The 24,456-nt window shown below is 41.7% G+C and overlaps 1 protein-coding gene across 1 annotated transcript in view; it reads right to left on the bottom strand.

Moving 5' to 3' along the window:
• Positions 1-23,942, bottom strand: part of AP1G1 (adaptor related protein complex 1 subunit gamma 1) — a 96,554-nt gene extending 72,612 nt beyond the window's left edge. Inside the window, exon 1 of the mRNA XM_053606296.1 lies at positions 23,508-23,942. The gene's annotated coding sequence lies outside the window, so the exon portion shown is untranslated. The remainder of the gene's footprint in view (positions 1-23,507) is intronic.
• Positions 23,943-24,456: the final 514 nt, after the last annotated feature.

Raw genomic sequence — 24,456 nt, 5'->3', positions numbered from 1 at the left:
CACAACACTCTACCCAGAGTGACAGAGTAAGACTCTGTCTCCAAAAAATAAATATAAATAAATAAAAGTATATAAAAGAAAAAAAATGGGTAAAAGATACTTATCAAAAGAAGATACATAAATGGCCACAAGCACATCATTATTTAGCAGAGAAAGACAAACTAAAAGATACTGCTCCACACCATCAGAATGGCTAAAATTAAAGACTGGCCATACTAAGAGTTGGCAATAATACAAAACAACTGAATTTTTCAGACTGTTCATCGGACTAAAAAAAATGTCCCACTATCTTGGAAAATACTTTGGCAGTTTCTTGCAAAGTTAAACACTTGATTTAGCAAATCTGCTCAGTGTTTACCCAGGAGAAGTATTTACTCTAAAGTAATGAAAATATATATCCTCACCAAGACGTGTACACGAATGTTCACAGAAGCTTTGTTTATAATTGTCAAAAACTGCAAACAACGCAAATGTCCGCAAATAGGTAAATGAGTAATAGTGTGTCCATATAATAGAATACTTCTCAGAATAAAACAGAACCAGTTATACACAACAGGAAAGTCTCAAAAACATTGTGCAAGCAAAAGAAACAGACAAAAAGATAAGAGTTTAGTACGTTCTGTATGATTTCATTTACATGAAACTCTAAGTAAGAAGTCTACAGTGATTGAAAAGATATCAGTAATTGCCTGGGGCTGAGGGTAGGATTAGGAGTGGTTGAAAGGGATGCAAGGAAACCTGCTGGGATGAAAGAAATATTTGTGATGGACATACTTCTTTGTTGTTGTTTTTTTTTTTTTTTGGTTTTTGGCTGGGGCTGGGTTTGAACCCACCACCTCCGGCATATGGGACCGGCGCCCTACTCCTTGAGCCACAGGCGCTGCCCGGACATACTTCTTAAAACTAACTGAACTTTGAATTTAAACAGGTACGTTATACCTCAATAATGTTGACTAAGAAAATAAAGATGACTAAATTAGAGGAAGATATCATTATGTATTTTCTTTTTTTTTTTTTTTTTGTAGAGACAGAGTCTCACTGTACCGCCCTCGGGTAGAGTGCCGTGGCGTCACACGGCTCAAAGCAACCTCTAACTCTTGGGCTTACACGATTCTCTTGCCTCAGCCTCCCAAGCAGCTGGGACTACAGGCGCCCGCCACAACGCCCAGCTATTTTTTGTTGTTGTTGCAGTTTGGCCGGGGCTGGGTTTGAACCCGCCACCCTCGGCATATGGGGCCGGCGCCCTACTCACTGAGCCACAGGCACCGCCCTCATTATGTATTTTCAGTACATATTAGCTGTGGAATCTTTAAGTCAGTCTTTCTTTCCTTTTCTTCCTTTTCTTTTCTTTCTTTCTTTCTTTTTTTTTTTTTTTTTGAGACAGGGTTTAACTTTATTCCCTAGGCATGAGAAGGTGATCCTAAGTCACTGCAACTTGAAACTCCTGAGTTCAACTCATTGTCCTACCTCAGGCTCCCCAGAAGCTTATAACACAAGTGAGTACCACCATGCCTGGCTAATTTTTCTTTTCTTCTTTCTTTTTTCTAGAGCTCATGTCTCATTATGTTGCTCAGACTGGTCTTGAGGGATCTTCCCATTCTGACCTACCAAAGTGCTAGGATTATAGGCATAAGCCACCGTGCATGGCCCAATCAATGATTCTTAATGTTGTTCAATATATGAGGAGGATATCCCACTCCCCATGAGTTTACTGTGTCTTTAATCCTCAAGGCAGACACAGTGCATTGAGGATTTAGAAAAGCTCTATAGGTATTATATTGATAATCCTCCAAGAGAGGCCATATTGGCCCTCTTAAGATTGTGTCTTAGGGCCCAGCACAGTGGCTCACACCTATAATCCTAGCACTCTAGGAGGCCAAGGCAGGAGGACCCCTTGAGTTCAGGAGGTGGAGACCAGCTTGAGCAAGAGAGACACCCCACCTCTACTAAAAATTGAAAAATTAGCCAGGCATGGTAGTAGGAGCCTGTAGTCTCAGCTACTCAGGAGGCTGAAGCAAGAGGATCACTGAGCCCAGGAGTTTGAGGATGCTGTGAACTAGGCTGACATCAAGGCACTCTAGCCTAGGGCAATAGAGTGAGACTGTCTCCAAAAAAAAAAAAGACCATGTGTCCAAAACACCCAGGCTGGGGCGGTGTTAGTTGCTCAATGGGTAGGGTGCTGGCCATATACAACAAGGTGGGCTGGCTTGAACCCAGCCCAGGCCAGCTAAAACAACGACAACTGCAACAACAACAACAAAAATAGCCGGTCATTGTGGCAGGCGCCTGTAGTCCCAGCTACTTAGGAGGCTGAGGCAAGAGAATTGCTTAAGCCCAAGAGTTTTAGGTTGTTGTGAGCTATGATGCCACAGCACTCTACCTAGGACAACAGCTTGAGACTGTGTCTCAAAAAAAAAAAAAAGACCTAGGCTGAAGACCTGTTAGGAGCTGGCCAAAGAGTTCCACCCCTCCTCCCCCACCCAGGTCCAGGGAAAAACTATCTTCCATGAAAATTAAGAACCAGGCTGCCTAGCAGGAGGTGAATGGCAGAAAGTCAAGCAAAGCAGCTTCGTCTGTATTTATAGCCCCATTTGCTCCCCATTACTGGCATCACTGCCTGAGCTCCACCTATACACACACACCACTGGTGGACAAATTGCCTTCCATGAAACCAGTCCTTGGTGCCAAAAGTTTGGGGACCACTATCTTAAACTGTACCTGTATAAAGCTACTTGTGTTGTGTTGTTTTGCTACTTTTTAATAGAAATACTCAAAGGTCTAGTGTTTGAAGTTTACAAAGAATACTTTTATATTCTTTTTTAGGGGGGAGGGGAGACAGAGTCGCACCTTATCACCCTTGGTATAGGGCCATGGCATCATAGCTCACAGCAGCTTCAAAACTATGGGCTCAAGCGATCCTCCTGCCTCAGCCCCTTGAGTAGCTGGGACTACAGGCACCCCACACACACACAATGCCTGGGAGTACTTTTACATTCATTACCTCATTTGTTACTTTAGACCATTTTGAAGTAAGGATAGAAACCATTATTCCCATTTTGCCTACAAAGTAAACTTTGCAGTCACAGTCACAGAGCAACTTTGCAACTTACTTACAATCACAAAGGTCATAAGTGACAGAACTAGCACTTGAACTTAGGAAGGTTATAGTCCCCCCAATACTTCAAAAATGAACATTACATTTACCAATGAAATTATAACAATCATTAGGATTTGTTTTAAAACATTCCAAGAGGGTGGCGCCTGTGACTCAGTGGGTAGGGCGCCGGCCCCATATACCGAGAGTGGTGGGTTCGAACCCAGCTGCAGCCATCTAAAACAGCGGTGGCAACTGCAACAAAAAATAGCCGGGTGCCTGTAGTCCCCACTACTGGGGAGGCTGAGGCAAGAGAATCACATGAGCCCAAGAGTTGGAGATTACTGTGAGCTGTGACACCATGGAAATCTACTGAGGGCAAGAGAATGAGACTCTGTCTCAAAAAATAAAAAACAATAAAAGAAAATATTCCAAGAAAAAAAAGTATTGAAGAAATAAAAAGGGCGCGCCTGTGGCTCAAGGAGTAGGGCGCTGGTCCCATATGCCGGAGGTGGTGGGTTCAAACCCAGCCCCGGCCAAACACAAAAAAAGAAAAAAGAAATAAAGAGATGGAAAAAAATAAAATATGGTGGACAATGCTGATCACTGCTGAAACTGTATGATGAGTACATGAAAGTACATTTTATATATATATACTGGCCTCTATTTTCATGTATATTTGAAACTTTTTAGAAGTCATAAAGCTTCAACAAGTAACAAATTTAAATCCTTAAAATTTTTCATAAGTAAAAAGCTTAAGCAGTAGTTAAAGATCTAGGTTAGGCAACATGGCTCATGCCTGTCATCCCAGCATGTTGGGAAGCCAAGGCATGAGGACTGCTTGAGGACAGGAGTTTGAGAACAAGCCAGGCCACATTGTGAGACCCTGTTTCTAAAAAAAAAATCTTAAAATTAGCTGGGCGTGGTGGCACATGCCTGAAGTCTTAATTACTTGAGAGGCAGAGATAGGAGAATTGCTTGAGCACAGGAGTTTAGTGTCATGCAGTGAACCATCATGACACTGTACTCTAGCCCGGGCAACAGAGAGGAAGACCCTGGCTCAAAAACAAACAAACACGGGCATGGTGGCTCATACCTGTAATCCTAGCACTCTGGGAGGCAGGTAGATTGCTTGAGTTTAGGAGCTCAAGACCATCCTGAGCAAGAGCAAGACCATGTCTCTACTAAAAATAGAAAAACCAGCCAGGCATTGTGGCGGTACCTGTAGTAACAGCTACTTGGGAAGCTGAGGCAGGAGGATCTCTTGAGTCCAAGAGTTTGAGGCTGCTGTGACACCATGGTACTCTACCCAGGGCAAAAGAGTAAGACTATCTCAAAAAATGGAAGGCAGGGAGGGAGGGAGAAAGGGAAGAAGGTAGGGGAAAAGGGAGGAAGGCAGAGAGAAAGGGAGGGAGGTAGGGAAGGAAGGAGGAGAAGGAAGGAAGGAAGATTTCTGACAGGGCACAGCAGCTCACACCTGTAATCCTAGCCCTCTGGGAGGCAGAGGCTGATGAATTGCTTGAGTTCACAGTTCCAGAACAGCCTGAGCAAAAGTGAGTCCCCTGTCCCTTACAAAAAAGCCTCCCCTTCCATGGCTCGGTGCCTATAGCTCAAGCAGCTAAGGCACCAGCCACATACACCAGAGCTGGAGGGTTCGAATCCAGCCCAGGCCTACGAAACAACAATGACAACTACAACCAAAAAATAGCCAGGCATCGAGGCAGGCACCTGTAGTCTCAGCTACTTGGGAGGATGAGGCAAGAGAATCGCTTAAGCCTAAGAGTTGGGGTTGCTGTAAAGTGTGATGCCATGGCACTTTACCCAGGGCAACAGCTTGAGGCTCTGTCTCAAAGAAGGGGGGTGGGAGGGTGTCCTGTAGTCCCAGCTACTTGGGAAGCTGAGACAAGAGGATCAATTGCTGGAGCCCAGGAATTTGAGGTTGCTGTAAGCTATGACAGTAGGACACTCTACCATGGGTGATAAAGTGAGACTCTTGTCTCGAAATAATAATAATATAAATAAAAAACATTTCTAAAGACTGTGGCAACTAAAATCTATCAAGATTAATTAAGAATACTCTCTTAAAAAATAACTTCTCTCTACAATGATTCTACAAAGCAAACAAAAAGACTATTTTAATAAAAGTTTAAATTTAGTCTAAGAACATGTAGCCCAACAGGAAAAAAATTATAAGAGTTTAAGCCAACTGAGAGAAAAACAATTTATCTGGGGTAAATTCTCAGCTGTCACAGAATCACAGAAACATGGTTTATGCCACTACCTTTTTATGGAAGAAATTGAAAACCCAGGCTAACCACCTTGTATAAGGTCACAAAGTTAGTTACTGGCCTGACTCACCTCTCATGATTACCCCAATTCAATACTCATCCTCCAGTACTCGGCTGTCTGTAGCTTAGAGAAATGCAGCAATTTTTTTCCTTGAGCCGTGATAACATACTACTTGATTTCTTTATATACCACAAGAAAATACCTTAGGAGGCATGGATGAAAAGCAAAGGTTAACAAACATGGAAAAGAACTGGACATTAAGAAAACATTCTAAGATCAAAACTAAACAAAAAGTTCTGGTGCCAAGGAAAATGGAGTAAAAACAGTCTGCCCTGTCCCACCCTCTGACTGCAACTATAAATCCTAGATGAAATGTATGCTACTTGAGGACTCTGAGAAGTAAATGCCAGTGAGCAGATTAGAGAAAACAGAATTATCATTTTTCCCCTAGTATCGCCCAGCCTGGAACAAAAGGCAATCCAAAAACCAGAAGTGCCCACTGAGTACAGAGAGAAGGAGTCTAAGAAAAACCCTCCCTTTCTGGTCCAAGGAGCAAGAAAAGGAAAATCAAGGACAATGGAGGGAATTCTCTCTTTTGGTTCCTTTTCTCCCTCCCCCTGCAAGGAAATACTGTAACAGTGGTGTCACAATAGCAGCTGACAACTAGGTAGGTACCAAAATCTGAGAGAAGATAACTCTTTTTCTCTGCTCAGTGGAGTTATGATCCCAAGAGCACAGGGTAATTCGCTCTCTTTTCTCTACCTTCCCACTGATGGATAAAAGGGTGAATTCTCTCTCTCTCTCTCTCTCTCTCTCTCACACACACACACACACACACACTCTCTCACACACATGCAAACAACCTCATTGTGAATGTATCTAACAGAGCTAAAAAATAAAGCAAAAACTGACTAGCATAAAAGGAAAAATTAATATCCAGTTATACTTAGAAGACTTCAACTTGTCTCCCTTAGTAATTAACAGAACTAAGAGAATATATAGTATCAACAAGGATACAGAATGGTGTTTTTCAATCACTTTTATCTTCTGACATACTTGAACCTATATTTAAACTTCTGTGGCACACTTAAATTATGTTGATTTAAAAAAAGAGTTAAGAGGCTCAGTGCCCATAGCACAGTGGTTATGGCGCCAGCCACGTGCACTGAGGTTGGCGGATTCGAACTCGGCCTGGGCCAGCTAAGCAACGACAACTGCAACAAAAAAAATAGCCAGGCATTGTGGCAGACATCTGTAGTCCCAGCTACTTGGGAGGCTGAGGCAAGAGAATACACTCTACAGAGGGTGACATAGGGAGACTGGGTCTCAAAAGAAAAAAAAAAAAGAGTTAAGAAAGAATATACTTCCTGTGCTTTGAACTGCTTTCAAAAATATTCAATTAATGATCTTTAAAAATTTTCGCAGCACACTTAAGATCCTCTCATGGCACACCAGTTGAAAATCACTGATACAGAAGAACTCAACACAACCATTAACTAAAGGAATCTAACATTTACAGAACACCCAACCAGCAGGCAGAGACTACACACTCTCCTCAATCACATACAGAACATTCACTAACATTGATCATGTCCTGGGTTATTAAAAAATTAATAAATTTACGGCTCGGCGCTTGTAGCTCAAGCGGCTAAAGCACCAGCCACATACACCAGGGCTGGCAGGTTCGAATCCAGCCTGGGCCTGCCAAAAAACAATGACAACTACAACCCAAAAATAGCCGGGCGTTGTGGCGGGCGCCTGTAGTCCCAGCTACTCGGGAGGCTGAGGCAAGAGAATCGTGTAAGCCCAAGAGTTAGAGGTTGCTGTGAGCCGTGTGACGCCACGGCACTCTACCCGAGGGCGGTACAGTGAAACTCTGTCTCTACCAAAAAAAAAAAGTAACCCAAAAAGCCATTTAACTAAATAATTAAGACCTAATAGACCAGTTATAGAATACACACCTGGGGCTCGGCACAGTGGCTCTCTGCAATCCTAGCACTTTGGGAAGCTGAGATGGGAGAATTGCTTGAGCCAGGAGCTCGAGACCAGCCCGAGCAATAGAGTGAAGCACCATCTCTACATAAAACAGAAAAATTAGCTGAATATAGTGGAACAGACCTACAGTTACCCGGGAGGGAGGCAGGAGGATGCCTTGAGCCCAGGAGTTTAAGGTTGCAGTGAGCTATGGTGATGCCACTGCATTGCCCATTCAACAATTCAACAGAGAGTGGGCAGTACCTGTGACTCAGTGAGTAGGGCACTGGCCCTATATACCGAGGGTGGCAGGTTCAAACCCGGCCCCCACCAAACTGCAACAAAAAAATAGCCGGGCATGTGGCAGGCACCTGTAGTCCCAGCTACTCAGGAGGCTGAGGCAAGAGAATCACCTAAGCCCAAGAGCTGGAAGTTGCTGTGAGCTGTGATGTCACAGCACTCTACTGAGGGCGACAAAATGAAACTCTGTCTCTAAAAGAAGGAGGAAAAAAAGTTAAATTCGAATAGTAAATGTGGTGGACCATGTAATTCAGAAAACATAACCTACTTCCTTTTGTTATTATGTGGGGGACTCCCTTATTTTTAAAAAAATTTTACTTGCTTTTCAAATTACTCAAGAACCATGAGATTCGGGTGGCACCTATGGCTCAGTGGATAGGGCACCAGCCCCATATACCAAGGATGGCAGGTTGGAACCCAGCCCCGGCCGAACTGCAACCAAAAAATAGCTGGGCGTTCTGGCATTCTCACAGCTACTCAGGAGGCTGAGGCAAGAGAATCACCTAAGCCCAGGAGTTGGAGGTTGCTGTGAGCTGTGATGCCAAGGCACTCTACCGAGGGCAATAAAATGAAACTCTGTCTCTATTAAAAAAAAAAAAAAACAAAAAAACATGAAACCATAAGAGTCCTTAAAATACAACAGCTTATACACCTATCAGAAATAACGACTCTCTTGCTTGGCACAGTGGCTCACACCTTTAATCCTAGCACTCTGGGAGGCCAAGGCAGGTGGATTGCTCGAGCTCAGGAGTTCCAGACCAGCCTAAGAGTGAGACCCATCTCTACTAAAACAGAATAAAACTAACTGGGCATCGTGGTGGGCGGCCTGTAATCCAAGCTACTTAGGAAGCTGAGGCAAGAGGATCGCTTGAGCCCAAGAGACTGAGGGTGCTGTGAGCTATGATGACACCATGACACTCTACCCAAGGCAAGAGAATGAAACTGTCTCAAAAAAGAAAAAATAGAAAAAGAAAAGAAATATCAACTGTCCCTTTTTTAAAAAAAGGTATGACCTCAATACGATAATGACTCAACTAAACAGAACACACCTGAGAATCCAATGAATACAAGTTTGTGATTTCACTAGCCATACATGGTGGCTCATGCAAAAAAAGAAAACAAATGGTTAAGCAAAATTAGGCTCTGGAACTTAAACTAAATGGGACTACTTTATATACCCAAAGAGTAATCAAAATTATAAGTACAAACTAAGGAAAGAAATTTTTAAATATAAGAAAGAAATAATTACATGTTTCAATTCTTCTGAAATTTATCCCCCAAATGGAGAAAATAGTTATTTTTCCAAAACCCCCACATATCTCTTTGGGAACAAATATTTTCCTCATATAGCAATACCATTGCAAGCTACAATTACTCTTCTTACTTTGAAATGCTTATTTTTCCACTGGGCTGGCGTGGTCGCTCACACCTATAACCCTAGCACTCTGGGAAGCTGAGGTAGCTGGACTGCCTGAGCTCAGGAGTTGGAGACCAGCCTGAGCAAGAAAGAGACCAGCGGGTTCAAACCCAGCCCTGGCTGAACTGCAACCAAAAAATAGCCGGGTGTTGTGGCAGGCGCCTGTAATCCCAGCTGCTCGGGAGGCTGAGGCAGGAGAATCACGGAAGCCCAAGAGCTAGAGGTTGCTGTGAGTCCTGTGACATCATGGCTCCCTACTGAAGGCGGTAAAGTGAGACTCTTGTCTCTACAAAAAAAAAAAAAGACCCTGTCTCTAAAAATAGCTGGGTGTTATGGCAGGTGCCTGTAGTCCCAGCTACTTAGGAGGCAGAGGCAAGAGGATGGCTTGAGCCAAAGAGTTTGAAGTTGCTGTGAGCTATGACACTATAGCACTCTAGAGAGGGTGACAAAATGAGCCTGTCTCCTAAATAAATAAATAAAGACTTATTTTCTCCCTCAAATATAAACTCCCTAAGGCCAGGTCCTTGTTTCTCTTGTTCAACTTTGTATCCCCCTTACCTGTAAGAGTAGGAACTTGGTAAGATGCTGCATTCATTAAATGCTAAATGCTAAAAAGGAGAATCTTATCTAAGAAAATATACATTTCCTTTCCAGAGCACATAAAATAAAGGCTGCTAACCAACAGCTACAGGGATTGGACAGTCAGGACCCAACCATTCTCTCTTCTACCCTGCCCAAATAACTTTCTCTCTCTTCAGAATTCACACTACCTGCAGTGAACTCTGAGCTACAAAGAGACAAGAACAGACACATAACCAAAAAACTGGAGCCCCTACTGCTGTTTTATGGTCATTCTTCCTCTAAAGCTAAAGGTTATCTGAGTTCTGAATCTAAAGAAAATCCTAAATTTTAATTTTAACAGTAAAACCCTCCCCTTTTCTATTTTGCATAAAGACTACTTGAAGACGTCTTCCTCATTAAACAATGAGAAAAGATTCAAGTAAAGGAATTAAGATTTTTTTTTTTTTGAGACAGAGTCTCACTCTGTCACCCTCAGTAGGGTGCCATGACATCCTAGCTCACAGCAAACTCAAACTCTTGGGCTCAAGTGATCCTCTTGCCTCAGTCTCCCGAGTAGCTGAGGTGCCTGCCACAACACCTGGCTATTTTTAGAGACAGAGTCTCACTCTTGTTCAGGCTGGTCTCGAACTCCTGAACTCAAGTGATCCACCTGCCTAGGCCTCCCAGAGTGCTAGGATTACAGGCATGAGCCCTGCATCTGGCCATGAAAGGAATTAGATTTCAATTAACTTTACCACTGTATTTGTATACTATCCAGTTAGATTTGTAAGTGCAGCTGAGAATATTCAAGGGATCTAAGTTAACACTAGGCAATATCCCATAAAGATGTTGCCATGGTTTTCCTCATATATTCTCCATATAGCCTATGTTTTTTATGCAACAAACCACTATCACAGACTTTTATTTCATATTTATACCTGAACTGGTTTAATCCATTTACAATTTACAAAATACTATGACTGGAATGTGACACTAAGAAAGCTTAAAACAAATCAATCAATTGTACTATGCCTCAGAGTTTTGCTTTCTGACATATATTAGAGGTACTGGCTGTCATTAAACTGACTTAGCTAATTTTTTCACTGTCTTTTGTTGTGGTGGTTTTCTTGGGAGAGGGGAAGTTGGGAAGGGTTCCCATCAGTTTCACCTGTATGAAGAAATGTGTTCAAAGAATAGAAATGGTCTATGGAGTGAAGAAAGGGGGAGACCAATGTTAGCACATTACTGTTTAAGTAAGAGAGATTAAATCTCAGAATAAGTATTTTGGTCACTGGAGAGGCAAACACCATTGTGGGACTAAGGCAGTTCTTACATCAGGTTTCACCATGGCCTAGATCTGGTGAAACACTTAAGATTTTCCATTTCAGGCTCACAATACAACTTTCTGATTATTAAACGCCTTCTCAAGGAAGTCAATTCCCAAGTACCTCCATAAAAGGAACACTGACACAGGTAGACAAGGAGAAAAGCCTATTCCCCCTTGTGAATTACCATACTATGGTATTATTCTAACTTAAAAATCATTGTGTTTGATCTAAATCATTTGTAAGTGAACTACTAAAACGCAGTTTCTGTATCTTCAAGGCTAAAGAACATGCAGTGGAATGTGTGACGACATGGAGATATCACCACACCCTGCCTAGGCAGCCAACTGGCATCCCCAAGAGGTCTTCAGTTCAATTCTCCCTAAATCGCCACAGTAATTATAAGAATCTTCTTATGCTTAATCACTCATAACTAAAATTCACCAAAACTGAGGTTTTTAAAAAAACAAGATATATATAAAATGCAAGCATGCCTCCTGAACAGTAACAGCAGTAAGATGCATGAATTTTTAAGCAATTATGGAGTGAACAATGATAGGTAAACAAGACAAACATCTAATTTGATACTAATAAAATAAAAAGCAATTTTTCACTCTTCCAACCCTAATGCAATTTTTTTTTAATTTTTTGTTTTTATTTTTTTGCTTTCAATTTCAGCTTGCTTGTACATTCTTCTTCGTTTGAGGTTTTGTTTTTTTTTCCTGTTCTTCCTTTGGGGATTCTCTTTCACTTTGCCTCCCAAGTAGCTGGGATTACAGGCGCCCGCCACAACGCCCAGCTTTTTTGGTGTTGGTAGAGACAGGGTTTCACTCTGGCTCACTCCTGCTCATACTGGTCTCGAATCTCCGAGCTCAGGCAATCCACCTGCCTCGGCCTCCCACAGCGCTGGGACTATAGGCGTGAGCCACCACGCCTGGCCCCAACCCTAATGCTATTAACAAAAACATATTAAGGTATCTTCAATTCAAGAAGTGTCATCAAATTTTCCAATCAAAATTTAAAAATTTTTTTAAAGACCTGTCCCAAAGGGTATAATTAATTTTAAGGGAAATTATCTGTGCATGGTGTAATTCACAGATGCCTTTATTTTTTTCAGTTTTGGCCAGGGCTGTGTTTGAACCTACCATCTCCGCATATGGGGCCGGTGCCCTACTCCTTTGAGCCACAGGCGCTGCCCACAGACACCTTTTTAATTTCTACATATTTTCCATCATCTTTCAAGTTATAAATACGTAAAACTTGAATAAAACTTGCTTTGGAAATTCAAACCAATTAACACAAATCACAAAAAAGGATAAATAAGGCCAGCACAGTGGTTCGTGCCTATAATCCTAGCACTCTAGAAGACTGAGGCAAGAGGATCCCTTGAGCTCAGGAGTTTCAGACCAGTATGAAGAAGAGCAAGATCCCATCTCTATTAAAAAGAGAAAAAAACAGTCAGGTGCAGACCTACAGTCCCAGCTACTCAGGAGGCTGAGGCAGGAGGATCACTTGAGCCCCAGAATTTGAGGTTGCTGTGAGCTAGGCTGATGCCACAGGACTCTAGCCTGGGCAACACAGTGAGACTCTGCCTAAAAAAGGGTATGGGAACCACATAAAGAAAACTATGAAATCTAAGACACATCAAAACAACAAAAAAATTATCAACATTAACAAATGTCAGGCCTCTGAAATTATAATAATATATGAATATAGTGTTATATAGCAGGCTTTTTTGAATTTTTTCTGAACTCTACAAAATTATTTATAATGCATAGAGATAAAAGAATAAATGGTTAAGAATAGCCAAAAAATGAAAAACTATAGTGATAGGAGGTTTTCTTCATAAAAAGAAACTTTGTTACGCAGAACAGTAAAAAACCGATAAAGGAAGAGGAAAAACAGATGATGTAAAAATAGAGCAAACAAATATAGGAACTTAACATATGACAAGGTGCCTTTGAATACATGGAGGAAAGAATTGTTTACTAATTTTATCCTGGCACAGCTGGCTTTCTATACAAAGGAAAATCACATAAGACCCCACTACCTCCTCACACATCCTTGAAGTGTCCAAACTGCAGGCTCACCCAGCAGGGGAATTTTGTGAGAACTTTTTTTGCTTATCTTTGGTATTGGATAATACAAGAAGTATGTACAGACCTTTTCTTTGCTAATCAGCTTTCCTTAGTGTTTGTGTATTTAATGTGTAACCCAAGACAACTATTACTGTTCCAATGTGCAACAGAGAAAAATGGGTTGGACACCCCTGAATGTGAACTCCCAGATGAACAACATTAATACTTAAATTTTTTTAACCACAATATCAAAACGAACACTTAGGAAAACATTTGCATATTCTTAGTAAGGGAGGAACTCCTCTAAGGAAGACAAAGTTTCAGAACCCATAAAGAAAAAGTGGCTCAGTGGCGCCTATAGCTCAAGCAGCTAAGGCGCCAGCCACATACACCAGAGCTGGTGGGTTCGAATCCGGCCCAGGCCTGCCAAACAATGACAACTACAACCAAAAAATAGCCGGGTGCTTGTGATGGGCGCCTGTAGTCCCAGCTACTCCGGAGGCTGAGGCCAGAGAATCACCTAAGCTCAAGAGCTGGAGGTTGCTGTGAGCTGTGACGTAACAGCACTCTACTGAGGGCAATAAAATGAGACTCTGTGTCTACAAAGAAAAAGGGGAAACACGTATATGACTACTTAAAAATGTCTGTGACACAAATAAGGTTAAAAGAAAAATGAGCTATATGACAAAGAATTAATATTCCATAAGGTACTCCACAAGATAAGAAAAACAACTTACCAGAGATATGAACCAAAGACATAAACAAAAAAATCTCAATAAAGGAAACCCAAATGGCCAGTAACATGTCAAATAAGGCTAAGCCTAGCAATAAGAAAACTAAAATTAAAACAAAACTGAGAAACCATTTATTATCTAGCAGACTAGTGACAATTAAGTATTTACATAGGTAGCTTGATGATATGGATACAGCTAGTAAGGGCAGAAATTGTAACAACTTATTTAGAGAATAATCTGGCAATAATAACATTTAAAGCATACTCCTCTGTTAACCCAGAAAACACACTTTAGAGACTGTAGTTTGTAGAAATAAAAGCATCAAGTAACATGTATGTGGGTATTTATTGCAGCCCTGTTTACAAAAATCTAGATAACAATCTAAAAGTCCACAAGAAAATAGCTGAATGAATTATGGTACGTTCATGCCAAAAGACACAATAGCTATTTAAAAGTTGTTCTTTCAATGTACCTGCATTTACAAACACCTAAAAGCCAGGTGTGGAAGCTCACACCAGAAATCTCAGCACCTTGGGAGGGCAAAGCAGGAGGATCTCTTGAGGCCAGGAGTTCCAGACCAGCCCAGGAAACTCAGTGAGAACTTGCAGTAAGCTTCTACAAAAAAATCTAAAAATTAGCTAGGCACGGTGGCACATGTTTGTAGACCTAGCTACTCAGAAGGCTGGGGTGGAAAGGATCACTTGAGCCTAGGAGTTCCAGGTTACAGTAATCTATAATTGAGCCACTGTACCCCAGCCTGAACAACAGAGCAAGACCCTATCTCTGAAAGAAAAAAGATAGAATATCCAATAGAACAAGACAGGCTGGGTGTGGTGGCTCACCCCTATAAGCCTAGCATTTTGGGAAGCCCAGACAAGAAGACTGCTTGAGGCCAGGAGTTTAAGACCAGCCTGAGCCAAGAGCAAGACCCCATCTCTATAAAAAAAAAAAATAGAAAAATTAGGGCAGTGCCTGTGGTTCAAAGGGGTAGGGCGCCGGCCCCATATGCGGGAGGTGGCGGGTTCAAACCCAGCCCCGGCCAAAAACTGCAAAAAAAAAAAAAAGAAAGAAAGAAAAATTAGCCAGTATGGTGATCCATGCCTATACTCCCAGCTACTCAGGAAGTTGAAGCAGGAGATTGGCTTAAGCCCAGGAATTTGAGGTTACAGTGAACAATAATGATGCCATTGCACTCTAGCCCAGGCAACAGAGAGACTCTGTCTCAAAAATAAAAGAACAAGATAAAATTATATTTACTGACCATGATAGGTTAAGGAAAATTTGAAGTGATACAAACAATATCTCTCTTTTGTAAAAACAAAGAATTCCTATATATGCAGAATTACATTAATACATAAAGTACATGACTAAGTATGGAAAGTAATATTAAAGGATACCCATAATCTGTATCCAAATTGGGGAGTCATGATGGAAAGGGTTGTGGAAATTAACAGCTTTTTTAAAAGACTGTCTTTATGGGCGGCGCTTGTGGCTCAGTGAGTAGGGTGCCGGTCCCATATGCCGGAGGTGGCAGGTTCAAACCCAGCCCCGGCCAAAAACCACAAAAAAAAAAAAAAATAATAATAATAATAAAAGACTGTCTTTATATTTTTTCACTTATTACAATGGACAATTACAAAAAAATCTCCTAAGGATAAAAGTATATCATTCAATCACAAAACCAAGTGTAGTGGTGTATACCTATAGTTCAGCTACTTGGGAGGCTGAGGTAGGAGTAGTTCAAGAGTATAACATCCTATAATCATGCCTGTGAATGACCACTGCATTATAACCTGGGCAATATACCAAGACTGTGTATCTCAAAACACACACACACACACACATACACACAATGAGGGCAGTCAGAAACAAATCACTGAACTATTAACATATCTCCTTCCATTGCTGGCAAAACAACTGAAGTTCCCAACTTACTCTTGGTTTCCTTGGCGTAACAAATCATATAAAACATTCAAAAGAAAGAAGATGGCAGAAAAAGCAGATTTCTTTGCTGTCACTTGAAGCTTTTGCTGAGTAAATCACAAAGAGAAGGAAAAGGTTAATGTCTATTTTAAATACTCTAATATTCAAAGATAGAAGACAAGATTTTACATGTTATCTAAACCTGAAAGTAAACTTCACAGATTTCAACTCTACCAGCTACAAGTAAATGACCTGTAGCAGAATCCCATGCTCAATTAGTCAATCCCTGACAGCTTTTGACTCTAGTGTTGACTAACGACCATATGCTGGAGTACCTGAATAATTTTTCCATATTACTATCTTTCATATTATCTATTCTACCAAATAACTACCAGGGCCAGGCACAGTGGCTACCATAAATTTGATAATTCTCAGAAGCTCAAGGAAAAAAGAGACTATTCAACAACTCCTAAAAAGGTCTACAACCCTATGCCTGGGGGTAGGGAAGAAGGAAGAATGAGTTCACTAGGCCGAAGGAGAAAGGAAAGCTTTCCAAATATTGGCAGAACACGTACAATGAGAATAAATGACTATGGAGTATTCAAGTAACAGAAAGTTCAGTGTGTGTAAACAAAAATAATAATGTACAACCAAACACTAGGAAAATTAAGGTGTAAGCTACTTCCTCATTCTACTCTCTTAAATAACACCATTTATTAAGGTTTCATCACGGAAAGTTTCTAAAGAAAATACAGAGCCACTGCTCTTGCTGGTGGAGAAAAACACACATTTTAAAACATCAAATACTACATATATGTGTTGAGTACTACCACAACAGTAGGTTCTTTTTTCTTTCAATAAAAGTTTTTTTCCTTCAGTAATACCACCATAAACCAAACGTCTACAAAGATTCAAGTAATCCTATTCAGTGTGCCTAATTATTTTCAGTTAGTTTTCCCAACTAGGCATCACCAATCAATATTTTCATCGTATTTTGAAAGTATAACATTTTCAAAATTTTCAAGGAATCAAGGGAAAGGAATCAAATCTTTTATGCAGACTCTTTAACAAAAGGGAATTTTTAAAAATTTCTCCTTTTCTTCAGCTTAAAACTGAACATTTCTCAATAGTAGGGTTTAGGTTCATCATCTTGAGCTGTGAAACCAATAATGGAACTCCTTTTACTTTGAATTGTACAACTGTATAATCAAAAGTTAGTTCTTACAACCAAATCAAGTTTGAGTATCCCTCATCTGAAGTGTTTGAAATATTTGCTTTATACTGGATGAGTAGCTCCAACTTGAAAATTCAAAATACAGGGTGGCGCCTGTGGCTCAGTCGGTAGGGCGCCAGCCCCATATACCGAGGGTGGCGGGTTCAAACCCGGCCCCGGCCAAACTGCAACCAAAAAATAGCCGGGCGTTGTGGCGGGCGCCTATAGTCCCAGCTACTCGGGAGGCTGAGGCAAGAGAATCGCTTAAGCCCAGGAGTTGGAGGTTGCTGTGAGCTGTGTGAGGCCACGGCACTCTACCGAGGGCCATAAAGTGAAACTCTGTCTCTACAAAAAAAAACAAAAAGAAAATTCAAAATACAAAACGCTCCAGTGAACACTTCCTTCAGGTCAGTGCTCAGAAGTTCAGATTTCAGATTAAGGAAGCTCAACCTGTAGTCTACATCATCTATTGTATGATAGTCTTTTTTTTGTTTGTTTTTGGAGACAGTCTCACTTTGTCACCCCTTAGTAGAGTGCCATGGCATCATACCTCATAGCAACCTCAAACTCTTGGGCTCCTCAACCTCAGCCTCAATCCTCTTGCCTCAGCCTGAGTAGCTGGGACTATAGGCACCTGCCACAACTCCTGGCTATTTTTTAGAGACAGGGTCTTGCTCTTGCTCAGACTGATCTCAAGACTCCTGAGTTCAGGCAATCCACCCGCCTCGGCCTCCCAGAGTGCTAGGACTACAGGCATGAGCCACTGCACCTGTCCTGTACGGCAGTCTTGATATTAACCCAAAGGATTATAAAAAGATGGGTGCAGAAAATTATGTCACAGTCCCAAACATCTAAGACCACTTTTTCCCCCCAAAGTATAGAGCCCTTCCAAAGATAATAGAAAGTGGGTCCCCCTCATGAAGGAGAAGATAAGAGAGACCTAAGACTATCTTTTTCTTGTATTTGCTACTCCCAGGAATCAACATGTATGACATTAACCTCAAATGAGACAAACTGAAAAGCCTAGGGAAAGCTCAGGATGCTAAGTGTCACACACATACTGGAGTTTACAGCAACCGCCTATCAGGTTACACAGTGACTATGGTACTTTTAACAACAGAGAAAGGGGAGATACACTACTGTATTTGCTTTTAAGATGTCTTTAGTTATTCATAAAGTACAAAGGTCACATGAATTTTCCTCAGCTTTTAAAAAACTTTTTCCTTCTAAACCTTAATTTTTCACTAACAGCATTTATAACCTATTAATTTTATCTCTCCAATGGTCTGAATAGGTTTTTTTTTTTTAAGTTAAACTTCCAAGTACAGTACCTAGTAAAAAAAGCATTTCTCATTTCAATCATCTTATCCTAAACCTTGCCCTTTTATAACGAAGTGTTAGCTAACGCTGACTCAACAAGTTTTGCAAGTGTGGGGCACTCGCCCCACTTCTGGACACTTCCAACTTTTGACAGGTTCCTTCTAGCAACCAGAATGCAGAATTAAATGTTCTGTGTCACTCCTTCAGTGAAGAAGAAACACTTATATGTATTTTCTAGGTAGAAATGACACCTTTTTTCCCTTTTCTCTTTCCTAACTTCATTAAAATAGAATTTTCTACACAAAAAGGCAGCCAGAAAAAGCCTACTATATTTTGACAAAGATATGATTTTCAAAAACTATAAGCCAAGAAATATAAGAGGTGATATAAATAGATATGCTCTCTTAAATTTTAAAATCACGGGTGGCGCCTGTGGCTCAAGGAGTAGGGCGCCAGTTCCATATGCCGGAGGTGGCGGGTTCAAACCCAGCCCCGGACAAAAAAAAAAAAAAAAAAAAAAAATTTTAAATCACTTGCTGCTTTAAAAATATTATTCTACATTACAAAAGTGATGAAAAGTGACAGATGAAAGAAAAATAAAATAAAGAACTAAAACAACATCTGTAGTCCCAGCTACTTGGGAGCTGAGGTAAGAGGATCACCTGAGCTCAAGAGTTTGAGGTTGCTGTGAGCTATGATGCCACAGCTCTCTAACCAAGGCCACAGAGTTGACTCTGTCTCAACCAAAAAAAAAAAAAAAAAAAAAATTACTGTAGCTAAGAACTGAAAACAATTCATAAAGCAAAGAAAGATTAAACTACAAGCACTTAGCCAAGCAGGATACCTCACAATTGTAATGCTAGCACTTCAGGAGGCTGAAGCAAAAGGATCACCTAAACCCAAAAGTTCAAGACCAGCCTGGGGAATATAGTGAAACCTCCATCTCTACAAAAAATAGAAAAATTAGCTGGGCAGTGGCACAGACATGTAGTCTTAGCTACTTAGAAGCCTGAAGCAGGAGGATCATTCAAACCCAGAAGTTTGAGGTTGCAGTGCACTATGATGACATCACTGCACTCCAACCCTAGCAACAGAAAGCCTTCCTCAAAAAATAAATAAATCAAAAGCATTTAAAACAGCTAAACAAGTTGCTGCTATTTAAAGAAAAATAACAGTTTTAGAATTTTTGCAACTAAATAAGTTTTTTTTTGTTGCTTCTTTTTTTTTTTTTTTTTTGCAGTTTTTGGCCTGGGGCTAGGTTTGAACCTACCACCTCCAGTATATGGGGCGGGTGCCCTACTCCTTTGAGCCAAAGACACCACCCAACTAAATAAGTTTTAAAGTTTTAAAGTTTTGGGCTCGGTGTTCAGTGGTTAGGGCACCAGCCTCGTACACCAGGCCTGGCAGGTTCAAATCTGGCCTGAGCCAGCTAAATGACAATGACAACTACAACCAAAAAAATAGCTGGGCATTGTGGCAGACACCTACCTGGGGCGCTGAGGCAAGAGAGTCACTTAAGCCCAGGAGCTGGAGATTGCTATGAGCTGTGATGTCACAGCACTCTACTGAGGGCCACACAGTGAAACTCTGTCTCAAAAAAAGAAAAAAAAAGCCTTAAAGTTTTGTTATCAGTTAAGTCCTGCTGCACACACAAAATTTAAAAATCTTCATCAAATGTAAGTAGGGGATTAAGCATTGTGAAAATCTGTTTTGGTATGTAGATTCCCAATTCATTTTTAATTAAAAATAATCTTTGCAAAATACCCATCCAACTTTTATTTGTATTAAATTAGAGAGTCTGGCGGTGCCTATAGCTTAGTGGGTAAGGCTCCGGCCACATACACCAAGGCAGGTGATTTCAAACCTGGCCTGGGCCAGCTAAAACAACAATGGCAACTACAAGCAAAAAATAGCCAGGCATTGTGGCAGGCGCCTACAGTCCTAGCCACTTGGGAGGCTGAAGCAAGAGAATCACTTAAGCCCCAGAACTAGAAGTTGCTGTGAGCTGTGACAAAACAGCACTCTACCAAAGGCGACAGCTTGAGACTGTCAAAAAAAAAAAAAAATTAGAGAGTTATTTATCATAAAAAACTTAGGTTTCTGTGGTTGTTTGCATACCACTGATTTTTAAAATTTTTTTTTTTTTAGAGACAGAGTCTCAAGCTGTCGCCCTAGGTAGAGCACCGTGGCGTCACGGCTCACTGCAACCTCCAACTCTTGGGCTTAAGTGTTTCTCTTGCCTTAGCCTCCCAAGTAGCTGGGACTACAGGTGCCCGCCACAATGCCTGGCTATTTTTTGTTGCAGTTTGGCTGGGGCCAAGTTCAAACCTGCCACTCTCGGTATATGGGGCCAGCACCCTACTCACTGAGCCACAGGCACTGCCCGATTTTTAAAACTTTTAAAAATAAGTATTGGGGTGAAATATCACCAAGTTATTTCTGGCAATTTCTGCACTTTATAGTTTCACTCCAAAATTTGCCCTGAAATCTAGAAATGTCAGTGATATACCAGATTAAAGAACAAGCAACTGCTCCTGAAAGGAAATAAATGGAGATTTCCTAAACACTAATATTAATTAATGCAAGTGGGGCGGCACCTGTGGCTCAGTGGGTAGGGCGCTGGACCCATATACAGAGAGTGGAGGGTTCGAACTCAGCCAAACTGCAAAACAAAAAAATAGCCAGGCGTTGTGGCGGGCACCTGTAGTCCCAGGTACTCAGGAGGCTGAAGCAAGAGAATCGCCTAAGCTCAGGAATCGGAGGCTGCTGTGAGCTGTGATGCCACAGCTCTCTACCAAAGGTGATAAAGTGAGACTGTCTCCAAAAAAAAAAAAAAAAAAATTAATTCAAGTGTAATTTTTTTTTTTTTTTTTTGGCTGGGGCTAGGTTTGAACCCGCCACCTCCAGCATATGGGACCAGCACCCTACTCCTTGAGCCACAGGTGCCACCCTCAAGTGTAATTTTCTTTTTTTTATTTTTGTAGAGACAGAGTCTCACTGTACCGCCCTTGGTAGAGTTCCATGGCATCACACAGCTCACAGCAACCTCCAACTCCTGGGCTTAAGCGATTCTCTTGCCTCAGCCTCCCAAGTAGCTGGGACTACAGGCATCTGCCACAACGCCCGGCTATTTTTTGGTTGCAGTTTGGCCGGGGCCGGGTTTGAACCCGCCACCCTCGGTATATGGGGCCGGCGCCCCTCCGACTGAGCCACAGGCGCCGCCCTCAAGTGTAATTTTCAAAAACCTTAGACAAAATAGACATCTGTATATGTGCTGATCAATCCACTAAATAGTCCTCTGCCAGTAATTTGTTAAGGCAAAAGGACACTTTCCACAAGTGAATGTCACTACCTCTGAATGAATGACGTTTAAATATCAATATGTTATAGTTATGAAATAAACTGCATTGAATAACACCTATCTAATAGCTCGTCTAATACCTTATCTGAAAAGTGTAACTCAAAAATGGAACATTTCAGCAGTAACTGCAAGGAGCTTTGTTCTTAGTAAATGAGTGAGCATTCTATGTGTGTCCAGTGTTTGACAGTTCCCTTGAACCAAAAGAAAACTCCATAGCTTCAGAATAATACACACTCACAGAACCAATGCCTAGTAGTAACTTAGGTATTTTTGAAAATTTTCCTTAAAACAAATAATAAGACCATAAGTATTTACACTGAAAATATTCAGTCATCTCCTGAGATATCATATGACCTGTACAGGAATTTGTCCACAGTCCCATTTCAATAACCTGGATAAAACTAATGCCATCTATATGTTGTTTAGCAAAAAAAAAAAAAAAAATTTTGACTCCGTTCAAGTAATAAATTTAAATTTCAGCAGTCACCATACTGCGATCTCAAAAAAAGTTATTTTTCTTTTGCAGACGTAAAAATCCCAGGCTGAGATGAAATAGACGTGACTCAATCACACTCACCTAACTTGAAATGTAGGAGATAACCAGTGAATTATCGTGAAATGGTTTTGATTCAAGCAGGCTACATTGCAAGCATACTTCAAAAGTTGAACAAAAGCAACGAGATTATCGGTACCTGGAATGTCCATGTTTTTCAAATTTAAAGTTAAAGCACATACAGTCCAACAAATATTATTGGGAAGAGTGGAAGTAAATACTTAAAATCCAACTATCCCCAGAAAAATTCAATACATAAAGTCAATATGTGTATTTTTTAGAATGAAATCAATACATGTTATTTTTCAGAATCAGTCAGCAAAGATCATCACTGTACGAACACCTGAAAGTTAAGATCACTAAGAAATCATTCCTCTCTTCTGTTCACTAATCACTATAGCAACCAAACTCTCCTTTTTACCTATGTCAAATTATTATTCTTCACAGACAGATTTCTATGCTCAGGGATGTATAATACCAAGAAAAATACACAAGTGTGTATAAGTACCAAAAAGCTAAATGCACAGCACAGGGAAGGAATCCACAAATAAGAAAACATTTAACAGCTCCAGTCCTCTAAAAGCCATTTAATCTGCTTTATAAACATTTGCTGCTTAAGTACACTCTGAGCAAGTAAGGCTCGTCGGATCTCCCACTCCAAACCCTAACACGAAAATACAGTCAACTGTCCCGACTCCTTCAGGCAATCAGGAACATCTGGGAGAATTATTAGAAACTGATGTCCGCAAGACTAGGAGTTTGAAAAAGATAAACAGTGTACCCGCAGGTAAGTTAAAGAAAAAAGAGAGAGAGAACCCGGAAAATTGGTAAAGAAGTTGGTCGGAAGGTTAGAGGGAGGCGAGGCCGATGTCCGGTTCTAAGAGGACGGCACTGCAGGGGCAGGCAGCAATTAACCGGGCATTTGGAAATACTAAGAGTTCTCTGAGAGACCTGACCCGGGCAGAAGACACAAGAACGCCGATATGTGGTTGAGACAAGACACGCGGAGGTGGGGCCCGCCCCGCTAAATCCCAGGCTCCCTGAATGAGCCCTCAAAAGAGGATCTCTGCCTGAGAAAGTCAGTGGGTTCAAGGAGGCCCGCACCGGCCGGACAACGCCACCGCACGCAACGCCACTCTGCGCTCAACCTCCCGGTCCAAGGCTTCGGGGTCGGCCCTCAAGAAGTCGGAGCAGCACCTGGGGCTCCGGGCCCCTCCTGGCCCAGCCTCTCCGTCCTCTCTTCTCACCCCCCCCCCCCGCCTTAGATCAGACCCCTGGGAATGACAGGAAGCTTCCGGCTGAGCGCCCGCGGTAGCGGCAGGGCAAAAGAAGCAATACGTTCTCAGCGCCGCGAGTGACACTCACTGGCCCGAAACCTCGAATGAAACCAGCAGCTCCGGGGGCGGCGGCAGCAGTGGCAGCAGGAACCGAACATCCAAAATGGCGGCTCCCTCGGCCTCACCACCGCTACTGCAGGCGGAGGGATCCTTAGGAAGGAGGGAGTTTTTAACGAACTTCACGCACTATTGCAGAAACTCCGGTGCCTATCTTCTCCTCCTGGTTGATTCTGCGTTGCCACACTGAAACTTCTCGTGCCGTCCCTCTCGGATTATCCAGAAACTCGGATCCTGCCGAGGACTATTTGCCAAGGAGGAAGCGACTGCTCCTGGCGGAGCGACGCCAAGCGTAGCAAGAATCGGGGCTGTCTCTGATGACGTAAGACGCCGCTGCCGAGTCACCGCTGCGATGAGTCTGAGCGAGAAAGATCCGGCCGACCCTGGAGCGGACGGACATTGGTTCCGCTTAGCTGGAGGCGTCTGGGCTACCAGGAAGCGGCGGGGCCACCTGAAAGGGGCGGAGCTAGTTAAGGTAGCCAAGGAAGTGGAAGAGGCAGGTGGGGTTGGAGGACACCAACCCAGGCTGGAAGGTCTCAATCCGTAAGAACTCCAAACTTCTTCCTATCCCCTTTGAGACTTTAACTTTCTCTTTGCTGTAACTTCAGAAACATGCTCCAAACACTCTGGGAGTCTATGGTTTTATAGTATCATACTATATTATGGTATCATATGGTATTATAATGGTTTTATGGCAACATATTTTATGAAAAGACAGGATGATTCGGAAGAATGGATTCCAACCTCAGTACCGCTGCTCATGCATTGGACAAGTCATTTGAACTCTCCAAGACTTCAGTTTCCTCAAGTGTACAAAAAAGATTTGGACTGATGATAGCAAAAGTCCTTCCAGAATGGGCTTTCTATGACTCCATTCATGAAATAACGACCAGAGCCACAGAAAATCTAACCATACAGTT

This window comes from Nycticebus coucang, chromosome 2 (assembly GCF_027406575.1).
Source record: "Nycticebus coucang isolate mNycCou1 chromosome 2, mNycCou1.pri, whole genome shotgun sequence".
Taxonomy (NCBI): Eukaryota; Metazoa; Chordata; class Mammalia; order Primates; family Lorisidae; genus Nycticebus; species Nycticebus coucang.
This window is presented reverse-complemented; position numbering and strand designations above follow the sequence as displayed.